This window comes from Populus alba, chromosome 19 (assembly GCF_005239225.2).
Source record: "Populus alba chromosome 19, ASM523922v2, whole genome shotgun sequence".
NCBI classification, from domain to species: Eukaryota; Viridiplantae; Streptophyta; class Magnoliopsida; order Malpighiales; family Salicaceae; genus Populus; species Populus alba.
In genome coordinates this window covers 19,991,735-20,003,039 of record NC_133302.1, presented here as the reverse complement: position 1 = coordinate 20,003,039, position 11,305 = coordinate 19,991,735, and positions in this window count along the sequence as shown.

Genomic DNA, 11,305 nt, shown 5'->3' with positions numbered 1-11,305 from the left:
CAACAAAAAAATATCTCGAAATCAAATACACATTGTGCTTGTGAATTATCTTTAGAACTTTACAGCCAAAACTTGATAGTCATGTGATGGCCTATGGGTCCCTTGTTGGTAGCGTGTGTTTTACACTTGAAGTGGGGAGCGTGAAAGGGAACGAATTCGAGGTTCAGAAGAGTGGAGATTTCCTGTTAAAAGGGGCAGGCCAAAAACGGACACATAGTTTGGGTCACGTGACGTGGCAGTATAAGGGTAAAAGGGAATTAAATGATGGGCCACAAAAAAGGTTTTTGCTAGTGGTAGAATTCAGGCCCACAGTCACTTACCCTCCGTGTTAGCCCTGCTGTCCTCTCTTCTCCTTTTCTTTTTAAATAAATACTAAGTTTATTTTTTTCTTTTCTTTTATAAGAACACCTTAATTATTCTAGATGGAATGGAGGGAAAAGTTGATCGGCCGGGCCTTTTTTTAATATAATTTTTATTATTATTATTAATATGGATGTCTGAACTAAATTAAATATACATTAATTAATTTTACAGGTTTTAAAATTAATATTATATAAGTTTTTAGTGGTTTTGATGTTTATAAAATTTGAACTAGTAATTTTTAAAAAACAAATTTAAAATCTAATGCTACACATCTTATAAGTAATATAATATTTATTACAATCTCAATAACATGCCTGACCTATCTATATGCCTTTAAATCATGTTTGCCCATGCACAAGTGTGCTTATTAGTTTTATACTCTTGCAATGACACCATCTATCTTCTTTAATTTTATAATTTTGAGCCCTCGTTGCTTATATATTAATGTTTTCTTTAAAATAATTAGAGATGACTTGCTTCCTATGTTAATCGATGAGTGAATAAAACGGAACAAAATAAAAAATGTCAAAGAAACTTTAGTACAAGTTGAATATTTAGCTAGGGCATAACAACGTGAAAGTCAACCAGAAATATTAAATGTTCTAACTTCTCAACCATACAAAGCATTAATGATGATATCTTATGAGATACGAGAGAGGCTTGGGGTTAATCAATTGTTGTCTATTCGTTCATAATTATACATGAATATCCCCTCCGTGATTGCCCTACTTTTTGCTAAGTTTTGTACATGCAAGTTTTTCCTAAAATATTTTTAATGTATTTGTCGTTATGATAACTCTTAAATTATAATTCAAGTTTTATATATGCAAGTTTTTAGTTGAATATTTTTAATCTATTTGATGCTGCAATAACTTTTAAGATTACTGTTTGGAAAAAAAAATAATAAAATTATAAATTATCACCATCATTCTAAATGAAAAATAAGTTTAAGGAATGAAAATCAAATAATTTTAAAGTTATAAAAGTCTTGCATAATGGATCATGATGTATCATTGACATTAATTATGCAATAACTCTAGAGTTCAAGGCTGATGAAGGAGGGAAAAAAACATTCCAGAGTACATATGCAGCCTGTGTAGGCTGGCAGCTGTGTTATTATTGCTGGCATGGAGTGTTGTTGGTTTTGAAACTGAATGCATATATAAATATATAAGATGGATATTCAGTGTTATGTATAGTGCATATATATTTATTTATTTATTCAAATACCAAATTATTGTTAGGTGATGTGATGATAACAAAAAATAATCATTATAAAAATACAAAAAAAAATATTTTAATGCTAGTTTTAATTTTTTAATTTTTAAGTTATTTTGATGTTTTACTGTACTTTTTATTTTTTATATTTATTTAAATATTAAATTTCTCGTTATCTAACATGGTAATAATAATAATAATAAAATCATTATAAAAATATATAAAAAAATATATTTTAATATATTTCTAAATAAATAATAATATTTATTACAATATTAAACACCACCCACCTGGTTTGTCAACTGGTCCTCATTCTTTATTTCTAGAATTATGATAATGAAAAATTGATTCAACCATCTCCAACTCCAATCAGACAATGACTTGGAAGCGTGTTGACCTGAAAAAAAAATTGATAACAATTAATGAACAAACCAAATTTAGTTGAGGAATATAAAAGCAAAAAATTTCTTTTTTCTTTTTTTCTTTTCTTTTTAGTAATCCTAAATATTTATTGTGGTTACTTAAATAGCGCTAGGTTATTATCTCAAAAAAAAAAAAAAACCAGGGACAATTATTACAAAAAGACATATTGCCTTGACCTATCTATTTGAAAAGAGCATAAGGGCATGAATTCATTCTAAATTCATCTCATTCATGTAATCAAAACATGTTTTGTTTTTTTATATATTTTTTTTTATCTAAAATAATAGTCAAATACAATTTTAAACCAGTCTTGAAGTTGTAAAAAAAAGAAGAAGGTAATTTACTAAAATCCTGATAGAAGAAATATATTTTGTTATAAGTATAATTTCAAATTTAAACTACATTTTACATTTTGAAAATTTTAATTTTAACTTTGAAAGATATAACTCAACTTATCAGATTTTAAGCTTACTCCATAAAAATTATTAGTTCGAGCCCCACAAACTTTAAGATTGATGAAGATTTATATGATCATTAATTTCAAAGCCCGTGAAATTACTCGAGATACGTGTAAATTAACTCGAACGTTAATAAAAAAAAATCTAGCTTTTAAAGAAAATCTTTAGATTTTATAAACATCCCTTTAGAATTTTCAAAAGACTACAGATTCATTATTTCCATTCCCACACATTGAATTTTCAAAGATATCTATAAACTTTTTCATAGTTTTTTTAATGTATTTCACTATTTAATTCTTTTGTTTATTCTTTTGGTGTTGGCGATCGATCAAAAGATATGCTATCTTTTCCACAACCTTTTGGGATGGTTTCTCTAATGCTCTTTGCCTTTACAACATAGTCTAAGAATGTAGGCCCTCTTTTTCTCTTTGTACATGCATTCCTTCGTTTCAATTTCTTGTATCACAAATCATTATTTAGTGCCTTCATGATTATCGTTTTCTTTTTACAACAACCCACCATTCATGATCTCTCCACACTTTTTTTTTTTTAGTATATTTGAAAGTATAGTTATATTTCTTTTTAAAAATATTTGTTATGCTAAAATGCATCAAATAATATTTTTTTTATTTAAAAAAAAAAATTTAATCAGCATATCAAAACAAGAAAAAATATACAAAAATTTTTTTAAAAAAAAAAAATAGGTATAACCTTGTTTCGAACACTCTCTTTGTCTCGATCTTTAAACACATTATGTTCTTTCTTCTTGTTGATTTTAATAAATTATTATTTCAATTATTATTATTATTATTATAACTAATTATTTTATTTTAGTAATGTGAAATTGCAAGACGCACTTGAGAAACAAGAAAAGGATTTTTTGCGAAGCTATATTTGTGTGTGTTTAATTATATATAGTTGCATAGCAATTTATTATTACTTAAATTCTAGTTATATTTCTTACATGGGTTTTCTCTTTCTTTCTTTTTTTGTCGTGTTCTAACTTTAATGTTTGGATTGAAATGGGATTGTTTGAAAAGGGTCCAAATGAAATTTAATAAAAAAAAAAAATTAAATTTTTTTTTATATTTTTAAATAATCTAATATATCAATATCAAAAAATAAATTTATTTTAATACATTTTCAAATAAAACGTAATAATTATTACAATACAAAATAAACTCTAAAAAATAAATTAATAAGAAGTTGAATTACCGCAGGCACTAGATCGTATTCATATTTAAATTTCAAAAATATGATAAAACATCAAGAGAATTCCGATCATTTATTTTAATTTAGCTTCACAAAAATCAATTAATGACACCCGGGTATTTCTATTTCTATTTTACTTCCTTTCCCTCTCAAGTAATATTAAAATTCTCTCTCTCTTTTTTTATGAATCCTATTTTTTTTCTTTCTTTTCTCTGGAAAAAATAAAACGATAACTTAATTCTTTTGATGTCCAAGGATGCTTCTCCTCCTGCTAGTTTGATAGCTCTGCTGATAGTTATTAAACTTGATCGGATCTAAAATTTAAGTTTTGAGTTTTAATTAGATTTTAATCAAGTTATTAGGTTTTGATTGGATTATTATGACATTAATTTAATTTTTTTAAAAATAAAATAACATTATTTTAATAAAAAAATAAAAATTAACAAGTTATAATCAAGTTTTTAACCAGTAAATTTTATTTTTTTTAATTCAATCTGATTTCAGCTTCAAATCAACCCAAACTGTGTTTCAAAACTATATACACAGTAATATGCTTGACTTGGTGATGATGTTTGAATGATACACTTAGCCCTAATTAATTATATGCCTTCTAGGCAGCTAGCAGAAGAAAAAGCTTCAGCTTTTTCAGGTAAGAAAGGAAGGATAATGCGCAGTGGCATAGAACTAAGTGAAACGGTACAAAATAAAATGATTAAAACTCTAAGCTTGTCTTCTTTACGAAGCAACGAGCACTTTATCTTCAAATATTTTAAATCGAAATCCCCTTAAAGCATGGGCAATACATGGTGGCTTCCATAAATTACACAAAGTTTAAAGGATCCAAGTTGTAGTCAATGGAGATTGGGGTCCTCGCTCATTATTTCCCCCCCATTTCTATGAAAAGTAAATCTTGGCTAAACTTTGTTTCAAAACCAATGTGCTATCATCAATCACGATTAGGTAATGCTTAGAGGTTAAAATTATCTATGAATTAATTTAATCTAAAACTTTAAGTTTTTTAAGTAATGTTTTAGGATATAATTTATATTATTTTATAACATATCTCTTTAAATGAAAATTCTTTAAACTTGAAATTTGTACAGACTCATACTATTTTGTACTTAATTTTTATGGAATAAATAAGAATAGTAAGATTTAAAATTATAATCGCATTTTTTATACTATGTCAAAAAATAAATTTAACCAAAAAAACTTAAATTGTTAAATGAAATATTAAAAATATAATTTATATTATTTTCTAACAAAGACAATACAAGATTTGATGTAATGTAATGTATCAAAAATACAAAAAAGATAAGATTGTGTCTGACAGTGATATAGGAGATATAGTAATTGTTATATTTCACCTTTGATATATATTATTATTAAAACTGACTTATTTGAATATCTTTTTAACTACAGGTTATTTTTTTTTAATAATTTGAAATGATAATTTCTTCCTTAATTAAAAACAAGTTATAAAATCTAGTAGTAAGCATACAATATTTTATTTTCAATTGAATATTATAGATTATATATACTAAGTTATTAATAGTCCAAGTTTAATATGTTAAATCTAGAGTTATATATAAAAACATAAACTAATATAAATTCTGATAAAAACATAAATAAATGTAGCGTAAATATATTAAAAATCTATATTATATTTTGATTAATTATTTTTCATATATTTCTCATTTCATAAAATGATAAATAAATCTCTGTGATACAACAATGTTTCAATGAATAATATATATGTCACATATATATTTTTTAGAAAATAAATGTAACAAAGGAAGGGATCTGGCTAAAAAATAAGAAATATAATAAGCTTGGACCTGTGCCAAATTATAGACACTAATGGGCTTGGAATGAAGCCCAGACCAGCCTACGCTATGATGCAGCCCAAGCTTCAAGCAAAGGATCAAACAACGCGCTTCTTCCTCTATAACCATCTCATCATTTTTTGGGCAGAGTCGTCGGAATCCAACTAACATTGTCGACGACCGCTCATGTGTATATTTATGTATAGAACATGAAGGGTCTAGATTCAAATGCGGGGTCATGACCAGAAAATATGAAAAGTTTGTGAAGTCTTTTTTTTTCATAATTCTATGTAGTCTCCTCGTGTCCTCTCATCCTTTTTTTTTTTTTTTAGAGGTGCATAAATTTATTTCTAGGGTAGAAATTTTTTTTTTCATCATCTATCTTCATCACTGCATTCAAGTATATTTTTATTTTTTTATATTTATTTTTTATATCCTGAAACACTAACAAAATATTTTATCCTCCTTGATAAAAAAAAAAATCTGTACTTTTCTCTTGGGAATTTGACATTTCTTATTTGAAATATTATCATCTTAACATATTAGGAAAAAAAATTAAATTTAAATAAATTGCTTAAAATCCATTGGAGAATAATTAATATTAATACTAAAAGTTGTGTAAATATTTTTTTTGAAAAAATTAGATGATAAAAGTGTAATTCAAACCAACTTCTATATCAACCAAAATTAAATCTCATTTCAGCTATGAAAATAAATTAAAACAAAATAAAAATCTTATATGAGTGGAGTTTCATTTTTTTTAAAAAAAAGATGATTATGCGCATTGAGCTATTAGACTCAAACACACATGTGTATGTATATAATTTGAGTTTGTTTGACAGTGTGGTAGCGGTTGTTTTTCAAATAATTTTTCGTGCCGAAATATATGTTAATGATGTTTTTTTTATATCAACATATCAAAACAATCCAAAACATATAAATTATTAAATTTTAAAAAAAATAAAAAAAACATAATCACATCACGTTGCTTTTATAAACAGTTTTATCATGGTGGGTTTCAGCTGAACTATTGTGTCACAAGAATCAGAATTTATGAAGGTTGGTAGGCCACCAGCTCCGACAAACAAAGTCTTTAGCCCGTGAGAAGTGGCCCAAATAAATTATCCATAGAGTGAAAGCCAGGAGTGATTACTCCATTCATATAGTTAAGAAAAAAAAATTAAAAATTTTTAAAAATATAATTGAACTACAATACTAAACAGTATCAATACCTAATAATTATAGAAGCATTTTAGTTTAGGAATTGCATTACCTTTCAAGTTTTATATATTCATGCAACAAATGGGTTTGTATCTCATATCATTGTTCTAGGCTTCGATTTAAAAAGAGGTAACAACATGTTTTTTTTTTTTTTTAAAAAAGAATGGGAGGATTGAATCCAAATTTTGAAAGATAACACAAAGGATAATGGGAACTCCATGAGAGGCGAGAGAGGTTCCTTCCACATCTTGGACATGGATGCGTGTCATTTAGCTTACAGCGACGTATTCAACCCTAAGTTATTGCAGATAAACATGGTTTGACATGGAGACCAGACAACCTTAGTCCTGGTAAGAGATGCTGCCGGTCTCAATTGCTTGCCGATAATCATGGCAGGAAAGAGCGAGAGACAGGGAGGAAAAGTATTGTTCTTATCAATTTATCTTCAATTAACTTATTTTCTCAGCCAATTTTGAGGATAATTATGATCGACAAAGTCATACCAGTGAATTGACGTCGGCCAGATTTTATGTCCATTTGATAAAAAGGCCACATGACATGTTGATTTTAAAAAAAGAGTCGTCTTTTTTATTTTTGGTTAACCAAACCTTCCACATGATATTTCTTGATGCATTGCAAATTGGTAAGCATGTTCAGGCCACATAATGGCAACGGTATTCAATTAGCCCAACAAAACTCAGTGTTAGCCCATGCTTTCAAATTAGTTTTACTATTTCTCCCCTTCTCATTATTTTTTAACCCAACCCACTCCGACCCGACCCGATTTATTTCAAGAAAACCCTGCACTACTACTACAATGAGTTTTAAATTAAATTATATAAAAAATTAATCTAGTTAATACAATAAAAAATCAGTTTGTCTTCTTATTTTCTTCTAAACAATGTAATTTTATTTTTTTTTAAAAAAAAAATAACATGGAATGAACTCCGTGAAGAACTCCATTCTATCTCTCCCTTGTTATAAACAAAAAAGGTAAAATTCACATGTTATACCACCAATTAAGAACACTAATAAATTATTATTATTTGATGTTTACAGGTATTTTTAAATGAATTTGTACAACAATAGAGATTATTTTTTCTCCAAATAAATTTGTATCCATCCGTTTTAACTTAACACATCGAGAGAATTATATTCCTTTAGATGCCAAAATAATAAAAGAAGAAACAAACCTCCTAAAGGCATTAGGAAAGAACCAAATCATGCCTGTCTTTTTTTAAAAAAAAAAAAAAAAAACTAAACATTTTTTCAAGTGTGGCCTTTATGCCTAGAAAGTTGGCAAAATTGTCCAAAGATGAACAATGGTAACATAAATGCAATTCTGAACTGAAATTTAGGCAAATCATACGGAATAAATTAATTTTAGGCACATGTGATACCACCAATTAATTCAAAGTTGGTAAACCATCTTCATCTCTAGTTTATCTATATATAAATAACAAATATTTATTTATAAAAATGCACCGTTTCTATTTACATGAAACACACCTATCGCCAACAAAACCCATGTGTACAAGATGACCAAGATTTCTATCCTTAGAAAGTTTTATCACATGACTGAAATGGTTTACTTGTACACTAATGGACCGTGCTATATCTAGAAGCTTAAATTTTTTATTTGTTTTAAATTAATATTATTTTAATAATATATTAATATAAAAAATAAATTTTAAAAAAAAAAAAAAATATTATTTTAATATATTTTTAAATAACAAATATTTTAAAAAACAACATTATCCAACTCCTATAAAAAAAGTTTTGACTTCCTACACAAGGCAATTAATTAGTCCCAAAACCAATGCTAGTTGAAGGTACAAAACTAAGAGCTAAAATAATATAGCTTTGTACTCTTAGTAGTTAGGTCAAATCTTGCATGAATTGAGATATTAAATCCATCCTCTTGTGACCAAAATTGATTTTTTTTACATTGAAATTAAGAGATTTCCTACGAACCATCTTCTTGTAGCTTGACCAAAATGACTTGGTATATTTTAATTTTTATCTTGAATATTCGTATCCTTATCCATTCAACACATACCACTCCTTAATTTATGGTGGTCAAATCTTCCATTGTTTCATCGAGTTGAAATTGTAATTGTGGGCACAAAATTTATAGACGGAGTTCCCACTTGGCTAGTCTTCCAAAGGGATGAACAAGTGGTTGCAAATTTTTAAATATTTTTCTCTTCTTAGCTAGGTTGTGCAAATATGCCCACCCTGTTTTGGCTTCTGTATTAATCACCATTTAATGTAGTTTTAACTAGGTATTAGCCACTATAGTATTGATAGTGTGATTGTGGTTGCTTTTTAAATAATTTTTTGTATTAAAATGTATATCAATGATATTTTTTTATTTTTTAAAAAATTATTTTTAACATCAACACATCAAAATAATTTAAAAATATTAATAAAATATTTTAAAAAAATATTTTTAAAAACAAAACAAACAGGCTTTAAAAAAATGCCCGTGAAAAAAAATACTTGAATATGCTAATTATGAAATAAGTTTCCCATCTTTGATTTTGCATGTACGGATAGATCAATTTAGGGTTCATAGAATCATCTGGCATAAAGAAAGGGCTGTTGTAATCAAGAGCTACGATTTATAAGATTGTAAGATAATCAAAATTCCCATGAATCCACAAACTTTTTGGTGTTTTGAATGCATAAAAAAACTCGGAAAGTTATGGGGAGTTGTTGCACCATGAAAATTATTGGAAAAGGTAACTCTATCCTCGACATCGCTAGCTAGTAGCCACTATTTCCTGCTACATTAAAATTAAAATTAAACTAAAAATCATCGCCATTCACTGTCGCTCAAAATATATATTATTATGAAATAATGAAATAAAATAACTATTTTAGCATTAATAAACAAAAATAATGAATTAGCCATTGGGAGTAAAACAATATTTGTTGTAAGACCCAGTGGTCATCACCATATTTATTGAGGACAAATTAATAATCTTATATTTTTTAATATAATAAAGTGATTTAATTATTTTTAAAAGCATATAGATTTAAATTAGTGATCAAAAGCTTCTTAGTATTAATATATTAAAATAACTAAATTATCCGTTATTAAATTGATTTTCAGGGGATTTTTTATTTCTCCTTCAAATTTATTTATTTGATTACTATTTTTTTCATTTTAAATAATTTATAAATTTGAATTTTTTTTAATTTTATACTCTAATTTTTTTATTTGTCAAATTTAATTCCTATTCTTTTGAGATTTCATGGGTTGCAAGCTTAGAAAATTAACCCTTGTTTATTATATTTGTCCAGGTATGCTTTTGTTTTTGTTTTTTTTTAACTCATATTTTTCGAGTTTCATCCCTTGACATTTATTTAATTAGAGATTGAGCTCTGTTATATATTTTTTGTATTATGTTGTATTTTTAATGATTTTAAAAATTTCATGAGTTAATTATTGTGAAAGAAATTTTGCTTTTTTTCATTTGTTGTTGATGCTTCACTTTTAATAATATTATTAAATTAATTTAGTTTATTGAATTTAATTAAGTAATGATGGAGTTTTTATTTATTTATTTTTTAAATACTAGCATGATGCAAACATTTAAAAAAAAAAGAAATTAACTGAACCCGTGGCGCATCGTGTATCAGCTATCTAATTAAATTATTTTGATATTTGAGGATTCGGTTGTTAGGACATGGTCCTTGACGTGCGAATCTAAAAATGACCAAATATATATATAGACTTTGAACAAAGCTCAATCACTACTGAGCTTGGAATCGAGCCCAAATGACTTAGTTAAAACAATTAATAGATTAAATTATTCGTTATTGTCTTCTCCAATCTTTCATTAGTTTGGTTTTATTATTGAATTGTGGTCAAATAGATAACCATCTAGATAAATAGTTTTTTAAAAAATAAAAATGAATACACTCAATTGAATATTATAAACACAAATTTAACATTGAAAATCACTTTTAAACGATCAATAAACACACAGATTTAATTAATTATAAACATTTTAAGAACTAGAAATTTAAATTCACATATTTTTCTAATTTAATAATAAAATTATTTAAATCAGAATTTCAAGGGTGTAGCTCAACTAGTCAGGCTCTTAAACTTATTTCCTTAAAGATTATCAATTTGAGTTTTACAAACTTCAAGGCCGCTGAAGGCTTAAATGGTCATTAACTTTAGGGCCTGTAAGATTAGTTGAGGTACGTACAAGCTAACTCAAATATTTATATTAATAAAAAATATTTAAATCAAGTTTGTATAAACTTTTTATTATAAGAGTTTTTATTTGTTTGTTCGTTTGATCGAATTTCATTCAATCAACTTTCTCTTTTAATTTTTTTGTTTATATTTCTTATTTTTTTATGATTTTTTTTTTAATAATTTCTAGTTTTCAATTCTGATAATGAAAATTAAATTTGGATTAACAAATGGACTGAAAATTCTTCTTAAAACAAAGATAAAAAATTATTTTTTTCTCCGGTTCCAAAACCACCAAATAGTATTTCTATTTATGTCTTTTATCTTCTCTCCCAAAGCAGCAATAGTGTCTTGACTATTGTACAAGT